Here is a 14887-nt window from a genome sequence, read left to right as displayed (position 1 = left end):
GGCAATAAAAAATTAGACAATTTAGGTAATCAAATCAGTGTTCCCTGTCACATAACAAGCATTCAGTAAGTACTAGTTTTAGTAATGATCATTGTTTTTATTGGGGTTATTATTTTTTTAAATATTTTAAAACAAGTATAGTTGATACACAGTATTATATTGGTATCCAGCATATAGTATAATGATTTAACAATTTCACACATTATTAAATCCTAACCTCAACTACTTTAGTTGTTATCTGTCAACATCTCTCATGTTGAACAAAACTATTGATGGTATTTTTTATGCTATACTTTCATTCCTGTGACTAATTTATATTATGATTGTGATTTTTGTGCCTCTATACCCTTCACCTATTTTACCCACATACCCCAACCATCCCCATGGTAACCACCAGTCACTTCTCAGTGTCTATGAGTCCAATGCTATTTTTGTTAATTTTGTTTTGTTTTGTTTTTAGATTCCACATGCAAGTGAAATCATTTGGTATTTGTCTTTCTCCACCTGGTTTATTTCACTTAGCATAATACCCTCTAGGTCCATCCATGATGTCAAAATTGGGAGGATTTCTTTTTGTAGCTGAATATCCCATTGTACATATGTATCACGTTTTCTTTATACTTTCATATATTGACAGATACTCAGGTTGCTTCCATATCTTGGCTATTGTAAATAATGTGATAATAAACATAGGAGTGCTTATATCTTTTCAAATCAGATATTTTGGTTTCTTTGGGTAAATTCCTAGAAATGGAGTAACAGATTTTATGGTATTTCTATTTTTAGTTTTCAGAGGAACCTCCATACTGCTCTCTACATTGGCTGCATTACTTACATTACCTCCAATAGTGTAGGAGGTTCCCTTTTCTCTACATCCTCACCAACACTTGTTATTTCTTGTCTTTTGGATGTTGGCCATCCTTACTGGGGTGAGGTGATATCTCATTGTGATTTTAATTTGCATTTCCCTGATGATTAGTGATGTGGGGCATTTATTCATGTGCCTGTTGCCCATCTGTGTGTCTTCTTTGAAACATCTACTCAGGTCCTCTGCCCCTTGGGCTACATTTTTTGCTTTGTTTTGGTGTTGAGGCTTCTGAGCTCTTTATATATTGTGGATTATCATTCTATGTCAACTAAGATGGATTTAGGAATGAAGGCACCTCCATTACTTTTCTGCAATCTGGACACAAAACCTTCACATTTACCCACATTCAAGAGTGACTTCTAGCAAAGACTCTGAAGCAAAATAACCGAAAAAACAAAAAGAGTAGATTATCCCTACAGATAATGACTTATAACCAAACCTGTAATAAAGCCACAGCTCTGCCCAATGTTTAGCCGATCCAGCCATATGGCTTTTATTAAGAGTTGACCGCCTCCTACCTGATTCATCTCCCCACAAAGGGCAAATCACCCAACAAAGGGCAAAGTGTTTCTACCTGGGAGACACTCTAGGACCCACGCATGGGTATCTGAATAAAAATATTGTACTGAGAGAGATTTAGGAGGTCAAATTCCCTCCAGATGGCAATTCTTTGGAGTCACAGAAACAAGAAATACAAATATAAACCATCATGCTGCTGTACTTAATCAAATGTAAAAAGTTAATTTAAGCATAAGGACATAAAGAAAATGAACAATTGAGTCAATATTTCAGATAGTTTCCATTAGAGATAAAATGATTTGTCCTGTAAAATCCAGAACAATGTGAATTGTGGCATTTGATCAAAGTGAAGCTTAAAAGCCACACACTGTTATCGTTATGTAAAATAAACTGAAAACAAAAATTTCAAGTTCAATATTTCAGAGCTGTATTCCAGTTCAGGTTTTGCCTTAAAATTCTCTTAATTTTCAGGAAAATGACATACTCATAATTCATTCATTTATAAAAAATTGCTGATTAACAAGTACTACAGTGACTTTTGACTTTTAAATAACAAAAACACTAAACTTCTTAAATACAAAGATGTATAGTAATCCCATTGTACAGATGTACCACATTTTATTTATCCATCATCTATTGACAGACACTTTCGCTGCTTCCATAGCTTGGCTGTTGCAGATAATGTGGTAATAAACATAGAGGTGCGTACATCTTTTCAAACCAGAGATTTTGTTTTCTTCAGATAAAATCCTACAAGCAGAGTTACTGGGTCTATGAAGTCCTAAGTCTCAGTCATAATATAAATCAGTCACAGGGATGAAAGCAGAGCATACCAATAGTTCTGTACTATCTTTACATGTTGACAATAACTACACTAGGGGTGAGTATTTAATAATGTAGATTACTGTTCAATCACTATGCTGTATACTTGAAACCAGTATAATATTGTATACCAACTATACTTCAATAAAGATAATAAATAAAAATAAATAAAAAAGAAGTCCACCAAGAAAGAGATGGACAATTAGATCATTATGATATAATCACAGAGGTACACATGGGTGTGTTGTGTTCAGGAAGCAGTGTGTCTAAGTCTAAGGCAAGAGAGACAGTGAGTGCAGATGGAATCAGTAGCACCAGGGACAGTATTATTGGAGGTGTAAAAGTAAGTGGAGACCTTACAGATGACTCAAATTTAGGGATAGCCAAAGATGTGAGGATACACCAAGCAATTTCATATTTTGGCAACCTTCAATGCAATGTTGTGAATATACTTTATTTACTTTGAAGAAAAATTAGTTATAAGAGTGGGATACATACACAGATATGAATTGATTAGGCTATGAGATCATATTGAGGAATTCCCTCTCATCTCATCTTTACATTTCATATGAAAAGGAGAAAAACACAGCCTCCGGTCTTCTCTAACACCAGTGTCCATTTCTATACAACAGCAAATGCTCCTTTTCATCTATATTAGTCTTCGCAGAGCACATCCTAAGTAATACAATATTCTCTTCATATAAAACAATTATAAGCAAACCATGATGGCTAGATACACAGACATACTAGATGTCTGACAACTGTTCTGCATCATTACTAAACTCTGCAGTGAGTTAAATCATAAAAAGCAAGATAATGGATCATAGGGGGGCGGAAGATGGCGGCGTGAGTAGAGCAGCGGAAATCTCCTCCCAAAACAACATATATCTATGAAAATATAACAAAGACAACCCTTCCTAGAATAAAGACCAGAGGACACAGGACAATATCCAGACCACATCCACACCTGAGAGAACCCAGCGCCTCGCGAAGGGGGTAAGATACAAGCCCCGGCCCCGCGGGAGCCGAGCGCCCCTCCCCCCGGCTCCCGGCGGGAGAAGAGCAGGCAGAGCGGGAGGGAGACAGAACCCAGGACTGCCGAACACCCAGCCCCAGCCATCCGGGCCAGAGTGCAGGGCCCTCGATACTGGGAAAACAGGGCAGCAAGAACAGTGAGCAGGCACTGGAGGCTGGGCGACAGAGGACATAAGAAAAGCGCGCGACCATTTTTTTTTTTTTTCTTGCTTTTTTGCTGCTTTGTTTTGGCGAGCGCTTTTTGGAAGTCTTAAAGGGACAGGGACACCAATATTAGGGAAACAGGGCAGAAAGACCGGTGAGCAGAGGCCTGAGGCTGGCACCGGAGAATAAAGAAAAACGAACGACCACCTTTTTTTTTTAATTAAAAAAATTTTTTTTTTTTAATTAAAAAAATTTTTCTTGTTTTTTTTTGTGGTCGTTGTTTTGTTTTGGCGGGTGCTTTTTGGAAGTCTTAAAGGGGCAGGGCGGGTCACTTAATCCAAAGGTAGGGAATCCGGGATCTCTGGGCACCCTAACCCCTGGGCTGCAGGGAGCAGGGAGGCCCCTTACGGAGATAAATAGCCTCCCAGCAGCTCCTGCTCCAACGCGACTCCACCATTTTGGAGTAGCTGCCCGAGCCAGGCCACGCCCACAGCAACAGCGGAGATAAACTCCATAGCAGCCGGGCAGGAAGCAGAAACCCTGTCTGCGCGCAGCTGCGCAGCACAAGCCACTAGAGGCCGCTGTTCTCCCAGGAGAGGAGGGCCACAAACCAACAAGAAAGGAAGTCCTTCCAGCCGTCACTCGTCCCAGTTCTGCAGACTATTCCTATCACCATGAAAAGGCAAAGCTACAGGCAGACAAAGATCACAGAGACAACACCAGAGAAGGAGACAGACCTAACCAGTCTTCCTGACAAAGAATTCAAAATAAGAATCATAAACATGCTGACAGAGATGCAGAGAAATACGCAAGAAAAATGGGATGAAGTCCGGAAAGAGATCACAGATGCCAGAAAGGAGATCGCAGAAATGAAACAAACTCTGGAAGGGTTTATAAGCAGAATGAATAGAATGCAAGAGGCCATTGATGGAATTGAAATCAGAGAACAGGAACGCATAGAAGCTGACATAGAGAGAGACAAAAGGATCTCCAGGAATGAAACAATATTAAGAGAACTGTGTGACCAATCTAAAAGGAGCAATATCCATATTATAGGGGTCCCAGAAGAAGAAGAGAGAGGCAAAGAGATGGAAAGTATCTTAGAAGAAATAATTGCTGAAAACTTCCCCACACTGGGGGAGGAAGTAATCAAACAGACCACGGAAATACACAGAACCCCCAACAGAAAGGATCCAAGAAGGGCAACACCAAGACACATAATAATTAAAATGGCAAAGATCAAGGACAAGGAAAGAGTGTTAAAGGCAGCTAGAGAGAAAAAGGTCACCTATAAAGGGAAACCCATCAGGCTAACGTCAGATTTCTCAACAGAGACCCTACAGGCCAGAAGAGAATGGCATGATATATTTAATACAATGAAACAGAAGGGCCTTGAACCAAGGATACTGTATCCAGCACGACTATCATTCAAATATGACGGTGGGATTAAACAATTCCCAGACAAACAAAAGCTGAGGGAATTTGCTTTCCACAAACCACCTCTACAGAACATCTTACAGGGACTGCTCTAGATGGGAGCACTCCTAGAAAGAGCACAGCACAAAACACCCAACATATGAAGAATCGAGGAGGAGGAACAAGAAGGGAGAGAAGAAAAGAATCTCCAGACAGTGTATATAACAGCTCAATAAGCGAGCTAAGTTAGGCAGTAAGATACTAAAGAGGCTAACCTTGAACCTTTGGTAACCACGAATTTAAAGCCTGCAATGGCAATAAGTACATATCTTTCAATAGTCACCCTAAATGTTAATGGGTTGAATGCACCAATCAAAAGACACAGAGTAACAGAATGGATAAAAAAGCAAGACCCATCTATATGCTGCTTACAAGAAACTCACCTCAAACCCAAAGACATGTACAGACTAAAAGTCAAGGGATGGAAAAACATATTTCAAGCAAACAACAGTGAGAAGAAAGCAGGGATTGCAGTACTAATATCAGACAAAATAGACTTCAAAACAAAGAAAGTAACAAGAGATAAAGAAGGACACTACATAATGATAAAGGGCTCAGTCAAACAAGAGGATATAACCATTCTAAATATATATGCACCCAACACAGGAGCACCAGCATATGTGAAACAAATACTAACAGAACTAAAGGGGGATATAGACTGCAATGCATTCATTCTAGGAGACTTCAACACACCACTCACCCCAAAGGATAGATCCACTGGGCAGAAAATAAGTAAGGACACGGAAGCACTGAACAACACAGTAGAGCAGATGGACCTAATAGACATCTATAGAACTCTACATCCAAAAGCAGCGGGATATACATTCTTCTCAAGTGCACATGGAACATTCTCCAGAATAGACCACATACTAGGCCACAAAAAGAGCCTCAGAAAATTCCAAAAGATTGAAATCCTACCAACCAACTTTTCAGACCACAAAGGCATAAAACTAGAAATAAACTGTACAAAGAAAGCAAAGAGGCTCACAAACACATGGAGGCTTAACAACACGCTCCTAAATAATCAATGGATCAATGACCAAATCAAAATGGAGATCCAGCAATATATGGAAACAAATGACAACAACAACACTAAGCCCCAACTTCTGTGGGACGCAGCAAAAGCAGTCTTAAGAGGAAAGTATATAGCAATCCAAGCATATTTAAAAAAGGAAGAGCAATCCCAAAAGAATGGTCTAATGTCACAATTATCGAAATTGGAAAAAGAAGAACAGATGAGGCCTAAGGTCAGCAGAAGGAGGGACATAATAAAGATCAGAGAAGAAATAAATAAAATTGAGAAGAATAAAACAATAGCAAAAATCAATGAAACCAAGAGCTGGTTCTTCGAGAAAATAAACAAAATAGATAAGCCTCTAGCCAGACTTATTAAGAAGAAAAGAGAGTCAACACAAATCAACAGTATCAGAAACGAGAAAGGAAAAATCACGACGGACCCCACGGAAATGCAAAGAATTATTGGAGAATACTATGAAAACCTATATGCTAACCAGCTGGGAAACCTAGGAGAAATGGACAACTTCCTAGAAAAATATAACCTTCCAAGATTGACCCAGGAAGAAACAGAAAATCTAAACAGACCAATTACCAGCAACGAAATTGAAGCGGTAATCAAAAAACTACCAAAGAACAAAACCCCCGGGCCAGATGGATTTACCTTGGAATTTTATCAGACATACAGGGAAGACATAACACCCATTCTCCTTAAAGTTTTCCAAAAAATAGAGGAGGAGGGGATACTCCCAAACTCATTCTATGAAGCTAACATCACCCTAATACCAAAACCAGGCAAAGACCCCACCAAAAAAGAAAACTACAGACCAATATCCCTGATGAACGTAGATGCAAAAATACTCAACAAAATATTAGCAAACCGAATTCAAAAATACATCAAAAGGATCATACACCATGACCAAGTGGGATTCATTCCAGGGATGCAAGGATGGTACAACATTTGAAAGTCCATCAACATCATCCACCACATCAACAAAAAGAAAGACAAAAACCACATGATCATCTCCATAGATGCTGAAAAAGCATTTGACAAAGTTCAACATCCATTCATGTTAAAAACTCTCAGCAAAATGGGAATAGAGGGCAAGTACCTCAACATAATAAAGGCCATCTATGATAAACCCACAGCCAACATTATATTGAACAGCGAGAAGCTGAAAGCATTTCCTCTGAGATCGGGAACTAGACAGGGATGCCCACTCTCTCCACTGTTATTTAACATTGTACTGGAGGTCCTAGCCACGGCAATCAGACAAAATAAAGAAATACAAGGAATCCAGATTGGTAAAGAAGAAGTTAAACTGTCACTATTTGCAGATGACATGATACTGTACATAAAAAACCCTAAAGACTCCACCCCAAAACTACTAGAACTGATATCGGAATACAGCAAAGTTGCAGGATACAAAATCAACACACAGAAATCTGTGGCTTTCCTATATACTAACAATGAACCAACAGAGAGAGAAATCAGGAAAACAACTCCATTCACAATTGCATCAAAAAAAATAAAATACCTAGGAATAAACCTAACCAAAGAAGTGAAAGACTTATACTCTGAAAACTACAAGTCACTCTTAAGAGAAATTAAAGGGGACACTAACAGATGGAAACTCATCCCATGCTCGTGGCTAGGAAGAATTAATATCGTTAAAATGGCCATCCTGCCCAAAGCAATATACAGATTTGATGCAATCCCTATGAAACTACCAGCAACATTCTTCAATGAACTGGAACAAATAATTCAAAAATTCATATGGAAACACAAAAGACCCCGAATAGCCAAAGCAATCCTGAGAAAGAAGAATAAAGTAGGGGGGATCTCACTCCCCAACTTCAAGCTCTACTATAAAGCCATAGTAATCAAGACAATTTGGTACTGGCACAAGAGCAGAGCCACAGACCAATGGAACAGACTAGAGAATCCAGACATTAACCCAGACATATATGGTCAATTAATATTTGATAAAGGAGCCATGGACATACAATGGCGAAATGACAGTCTCTTCAACAGGTGGTGCTGGCAAAACTGGACAGCTACATGTAGGAGAATGAAACTGGACCATTGTCTAACCCCATATACAAAAGTAAACTCAAAATGGATCAAAGACCTGAATGTAAGCCATGAAACCATTAAACTCTTGGAAGAAAACATAGGCGAAAACCTCTTAGACATAAACATGAGTGACCTCTTCTTGAACATATCTCCCCGGGCAAGGAAAACAACAGCAAAAATGAGTAAGTGGGACTATATTAAGCTGAAAAGCTTCTGTACAGCAAAAGACACCATCAATAGAACAAGAAGGATCCCTACAGTATGGGAGAATATATTTGAAAATGACACATCCGATAAAGGCTTGACGTCCAGAATATATAAGGAGCTCTCACGCCTCAACAAACAAAAAACAAATAACCCAATTAAAAAATGGGCAGAGGAACTGAACAGACAGTTCTCCAAAAAAGAAATACAGATGGCCAACAGACACATGAAAAGATGCTCCACATCACTAATTATCAGAGAAATGCAAATTAAAACTACAATGAGGTATCACCTCACACCAGTAAGGATGGCTGCCATCCAAAAGACAAACAACAACAAATGTTGGCGAGGCTGTGGAGAAAGGGGAACCCTCCTACACTGCTGGTGGGAATGTAAGTTAGTTCAACCATTGTGGAAAGCAGTATGGAGGTACATCAAAATGCTCAAAACAGACTTACCATTTGACCCAGGAATTCCACTCCTAGGAATTTACCCTAAGAATGCAGCATTCAAGTTTGAGAAAGACAGATGCACCCCTATGTTTATTGCAGCACTATTTACAATAGCCAAGAATTGGAAGCAACCTAAATGTCCACCGATAGATGAATGGATAAAGAAGATGTGGTACATATACACAATGGAATACTACTCAGCTATAAGAAAAGGGCAAATCCAATCATTTGCAGCAACATGGATGGAGCTGGAGGGTATTATGCTCAGTGAAACAAGCCAAGCGGAGAAAGAGAAATACCAAATGATTTCACTTATCTGTGTAATATAAGAACAAAGGAAAAACTGAAGGAACAAAACAGCAGCAGAATCACAGAACTCAAGAATGGACTAACAGGTACCAAAGGGAAAGGGACTGGGGAGGATGGGTGGGTAGGGAGGGATAAGGGGGGGAGAAGTAGGGGGGTATTAAGATTAACATGCATGGGGGGGTAGGAGAAAAGGGAGGGCTGTACAACACAGAGAAGGCAAGTAGTGATTCTACAACATTTTGCTATGCTGATGGACAGTGACTGTAAAGGGGTTTATAGGGGAGAACTGGTATAGGGGAGAGCCTAGTAAACATAATATTCGTCATGTAAGTGTAGATTAGTGATAGCAAAAAAAAAAAAAGGGCAGTTCCTGTGTGGTAACCTCCAACGAGATCTACACAAGGGTATAAAGGGCATATAAAAGTGTAGGTAAAGGGTCTGTTTGTGTTTATACAGAGGATCAAAGCCTAATTGGGCTACCCCGAAAATGAACTAAGATACGATATGAAAGAGAACTTTCAACATCAGCACTCTCTGGAAGACTCATGCCAGAAGATGATCATCAAAAAACCCCAACAAAGATCCACGCACTGCTACAGCTGTAGATGCACTCATCCCACCAGTTCCTGGACTTGCCATGGGAATGAGGAAGGAGATATCTAAGCTGGCCTGTGCATACAGTAAAACAACAAAATTGGACTGGCTCTATACTGTTGGAACTCAACCAAGAATTTGGAGAAGTGCAAATTGTAGCGCTCCAAAGTCTTACAACTACAAACTATTTATTGTTAAAAGAACATATGGCATGTGAACAGTCCCCAGGAATGGGTTGTTTTAATTTGTCTGATTTCTCTCAGACTATTCAAGTTCATTTGGACAATATCCACCATATCATAGATAAGTTTTCACAAATGCCTAAGGTGCCTAACTGGTTTTCTTGGTTTCACTGCAGATGGCTGGTAATTACAGATATGCTTTGGTTATGTAACTATACTCCTATTATGTTAATGTGTGTGTGCAATTTAAGTAGTAGCTTAAAACCTATACATGCTGAAGTTACTCTACAAGAAGTTATATCAAAGAAATAATCAATCTTCCCATGCTTTCTTCCGCCAGCTACTTCTATAGCTTTTCTTCTTCCTTCCTAATTACAACCCTTAAATAGAATTCGTGCCTCATATCAAATTTACCGAGTATCATAATTCTTCCAAGTGGTAAAGATACCTCAAGACCAATGCTGGGCATAGAAGCCACAGGGCATAAATATGCAAAGAAGTAAAAAGCTAACTTTTTCAAACAATAAGGCTTCTCTCTCACTTACCAACTTCACATTTCCCTGTATGGCCCCGGAAGATGACTGGTTAGCCAGAGACGGGTAAGATTCCTCAAGGGAGGAACAACCTAAGACAGGCACAGTCGCAGGGGGGCCATCAGGTGAGAAATTGGGGATCAACAGAGGTGAGGCTTAGAACCTCACCCCCCCGTTCTGAGAGAAATCTTCTGCATACGTGGATGTTTTATTGCCCTGGTCTAGCTTGGATTAACACATAGTCTACAGGCACACACATGATCATCTACATGTGCTCTCTTACAACACTAAACTATGTTTTCTACCTTTATCTTGTATCTACCTACCACTTCAGCATTTTATTAAAAATAATAATAATAAAGAGAGAAATGTGGTATCCACATATAAATCAAGTATAAAAACCAAATGAGTATTCATATTTGAACTGACTGTATAGAGTTCATAATGCATGAGCAAAACCGAAAGTTTCTGTGATGACTGCCCTTGTACTGTTCACTATGTAACTTATTCATTATGTAAGAATTTGTTCTACATGTAAAAACTTGTTTGTTATGCCTCAGAAGATTGGAGACTGACAAAAATTAGGCTTGGGGTGGAATAATGATTGTGCATTGAGCATTGACTCCCCTATACAGAATTTTATTGTCGTTAACAACCATTTGATCAATAAATATGAGAGATGCCCTCACAAAAAAAAAAAAAAAAAAAAAGAAAGGACAGACTTCCAATGGTAAAATAAATTAGTAACCGGGATGTAATGTATAGCATAAGGAATATAGTCAAGATATTGTAACAGCCTGGTAGGGTGATAGCTGGAACCTAGAATTATGTATATAAATGTTCTACCACTGTGTTGTACACTTGAAACTTATGTAATGTAATACTGTGTGTCAACTACCCTTCAATAAAAAATAATTATTAAAAAAAAAAAAAAAAAAAAAGCAAGATAATGGTAAATGCTACTTCCAATAATAGCATGTTTCAGCACAGTAGAACACCTGATCATTCATGACGAGGTAAAGAGAATTATTGTATTATACAATGCCAGGCACAGATCATCCCAAAGAGGCATAAGGAAAACAGGAGGACTGAAGACATTTGTCAATTTATGTTTTTCTTAAATATTTCTTAGGGTTTACATATTCCAATGAGCATTCCAGGCAAATACTTGTTATGTTGCTCATCATCTGCCAGTAGGGTTTCCTGTGGTCACATTTCCTTTGCAAATATCCATCCTACCAACAGTATCTTCACAGCCTCAATGACTTCTTTATTCCTCAGGATGTAGATATATGGATTCAGAAGAGGGGTGACAATGGTGTAAAACACAGCTACTGCCTTATCCTGTTCAGGGGAATGCAAGGAATGCGGCCTTGTATAGGTGGAGAGGCCCGTCACATAGAAGAGACTGGCCACCATCAGGTGAGGAGCAGGTCGAGATTGCTTTCGTCTGTCCTCTGCCTGAGCTCATCTGGAGCACCACAGTGAGGATGCGGGCGTAAGACGCTAGATGGCCACGAATGGTACCAGCAGAATAATGAGGACCGTCAGGAGGACCACGTTCTCGTACTGGGAATTGTCCTGGCACACCAGCGGCAACAGGGACGGAACTTCACAGAAAAAGTGGTTAATCAGCCACGATCCACAGAAAGGGAACTGAAATATGTACAACAATTGTATTAAAGCAGTGACAGAACTACTGGCCCACTTGCACGTGACTGTGAACCTACAGATATTCTTGCTCATGAGAACACAGTACCGTAATGGATGACAGACGGCTACATAGTGATCATGAGACATGAAACCGAGGAGAAGGGCCTCAGTCCCACTAAGGGCCAAGAACACAAAAGCTTGGGTACTACAGCCTATAAAGGTGATGGCCTGACTCTTTGTCAGAAAGTCAGCTGCCATCCGGGGCACAGTGGTGGAGACGGTCATTACGTCCACGAGGGGGAGCTGGCTGAGCAGAAAGTACATCGGAGCATGGGGCCTGGCGTCCAGCTGGATGAGAAGGATCAGCAGGATATTCCCCACCAGGGCCACTGAAAAGAGAGTGGAAATGGCAACAAAGAGGACAGTGTCCACTGACCGTAGTGGAAAAGACCGAGGGGTATAAAATCTGCTCCAACACTTCATTTCCTGGTATCTTCATGGCTTAAACAGAAATATCAAAGCTGAAAACAGCTGAAAATCCCATGTAACCACAGTGTCCTTTAAGAGAAATCAAAATGATTATTATTAAAAGCAATAACATTTTATTGAATTACCTTTGGTCAGTATATCTCTCTCCATTTCATAAAGAAAATATGTGTGAATTTGAATTGTATCCTCTTTGGATATATGTAAAAATATGTAAAAATATGATTTTCACAAATTGCAGAAAAATATTTAAAACTAAAAGGTATATGAAGCAATGAGATGATTTGCACATAAAATTATTTCCCTTATCTGTAAGTCTTCAGGATAAAAGACTGGAATCATGTTTCCTAATTAAGAAGAATTCTCGCACTCACTTAACACATATAAATGGTCAACCTAGCAGGAAAAATGTTAAGCAAGGTGTAATATTTTTAAATGTCTCTTTACTGCATTTTCTAATTTTGAATTTTATGGTTGGTAATTTGGAATAAGCAGTAAATTATTAATTGAGTCTAAATGATACTACAATTCTTTGAAGTAATTAGCTAACATTATTTATTCTTGATAGTGTAGATGAGATTTTAGCAATTTAGGAAAAATGGTACACCAGACCTTAGGAATAGTTTATAAATTAAAAGACTATTTTAACTTTGACTCAAATAGCTTGTTAAAACTGGTTGATTCTAAGCTAACACAGTTTGTTCTCCTTCTCTTCTGACATGAATCCTGTTCTTTTTATATTTCCAGAACAAATGATGTGTTATTAATTATAGACCCCTTCCTCCAAAAGTACTGAAGACCAGCCCTGTCAGCATTGAACATGCATCTGCTATGGATCCAGCGCAATCACACCTGCAGAAACCCTACAGGTGAATGAGGGCGAGTGTTTCCTTCTAAAACTGCATCTGTTCTCTTCATGGCTGTTTATGACTGTCACATCACCAACATACGGAGGTGGGAGAGATGAGGCAAATGAGGCAGACTGAGACAAAAAGATACATTAATACTCGGCTGTTATACTGACAAACATTAGAACATTAAGGAACTTGGAGAAAAAGTTTCAAGAAGGGTGCACAGGTGAGAAATAATTTGGACCATTTCTGAGAAGCTTGGAAGATCTCACGAATGTGTCATTATGTAGGCAAGCACCCAAGCACACCATTTAAAATATTTCCTTCTGAAATTTCTGCAAAATCTGTCAGAATAGTAAAATAATTATGTATAAATAAATAACAATAATAGCATAGTAGCCTGCAAAACAGAAATCATAAAATATGGTAGATTTTTCTAAAAACATCAGTAATAAAGAATTATATTTTTAAAGATAAAATAAAAGAGCCTCCCAGAGACATAACCCAGACCAGGACCAAAGTGCATATAAACAGGCAGCTTCATCAACCCTGACAATCTGTAAACCCACATTGAATTTGGCAAATGGGGCAGGAGAAAGATTTTAATTCAAATGGAATCCTACTTCTCCCCATAAAGCGACAGACAGATCTAAAATTACAGGACCAAGATCAGTGATGTTTAACCGTGTCCTTCTTAAAGAAACCAAACTTTCCATTTGAACTTGACTGGGTTCCTTTATAGTGATAGAAGAATTTTAATATGAGCTACACATGAAAAGAATGGCAGTGAATAAAAGGCTATCACTTGCTCCTCAATCAAGATAGGAAACTACATGATTATTAATCACTTAGTTCAAACATGAAAGTATTAAATAACCTTATTGTAAAAGTATTAAAATTCAAAATATTTTCCACGGAAACCAGCCAACACTGATATTAAAGTATAGTAACATAGCAACCAACTGAAAAACAAAAGTTGAATAAAGGCATACAAATCTTGATAGATTTAAACATATAGAATTCCATGACTTATCATTAAATTATAGTTTTCTACTGTAACCGCATCAATCTTTAGTCTTGTTTTTTAACGTGTAAAACATGAGTAAGTGAAGTAAGAAAAACACTATATAATTTAACATATTCTAAAATAACTTTATCCTATCAAAACCTTCCTCCAAACAAAGGTGCCTATATTTGAAACATAAAATGCAATAATATAACAGAATGACGGACATTTGCTTAATTCAGAAAACAAAATAAAAAATGCATCCACATCACTAAAATAAATGATTGCCAACACTGAGACCATTAAAAAAGAAGACAGAATAAAAATGGCAATAACTAAGAAAGACAAGGGTAATTATTGTTTTTGACAAATATTTATTGTTTTTGAACTGAAAATAAAAAAATTAACTTACTAAATGTGTTCAACAAATTGATGTATAAATCATACAAATCTAGTAACATTCCAATATACTACCATTATTTCTGTAATAGTCTGAAATACCTTCATACTACCAATAACATATATTCTATGACATCTACACATAGTAATTCAATATCATTATAGTAAAAACTAGGGTTTTTAAAATATATCAAATACAATGTCCTATCTAGCTTATTACTTATTGGGTAGAGTAAATATCACTGGACAGTACTTCTTGGTAA

The 14887-nt window shown here is 38.2% G+C and overlaps 1 pseudogene; it reads right to left on the bottom strand.

Moving 5' to 3' along the window:
- Positions 1 to 11438: 11438 nt before the first annotated feature.
- LOC118912957 (olfactory receptor 2AK2-like) lies at positions 11439 to 12426 on the bottom strand (annotated as a pseudogene).
- Positions 12427 to 14887: the final 2461 nt, after the last annotated feature.

The sequence above is a fragment of the Manis pentadactyla genome, chromosome 13, assembly GCF_030020395.1.
Source record: "Manis pentadactyla isolate mManPen7 chromosome 13, mManPen7.hap1, whole genome shotgun sequence".
Classification (NCBI taxonomy): Eukaryota; Metazoa; Chordata; class Mammalia; order Pholidota; family Manidae; genus Manis; species Manis pentadactyla.
Note: the sequence above shows the minus strand (reverse complement) of the source record. Positions and strands in the feature narration are given on the sequence as shown.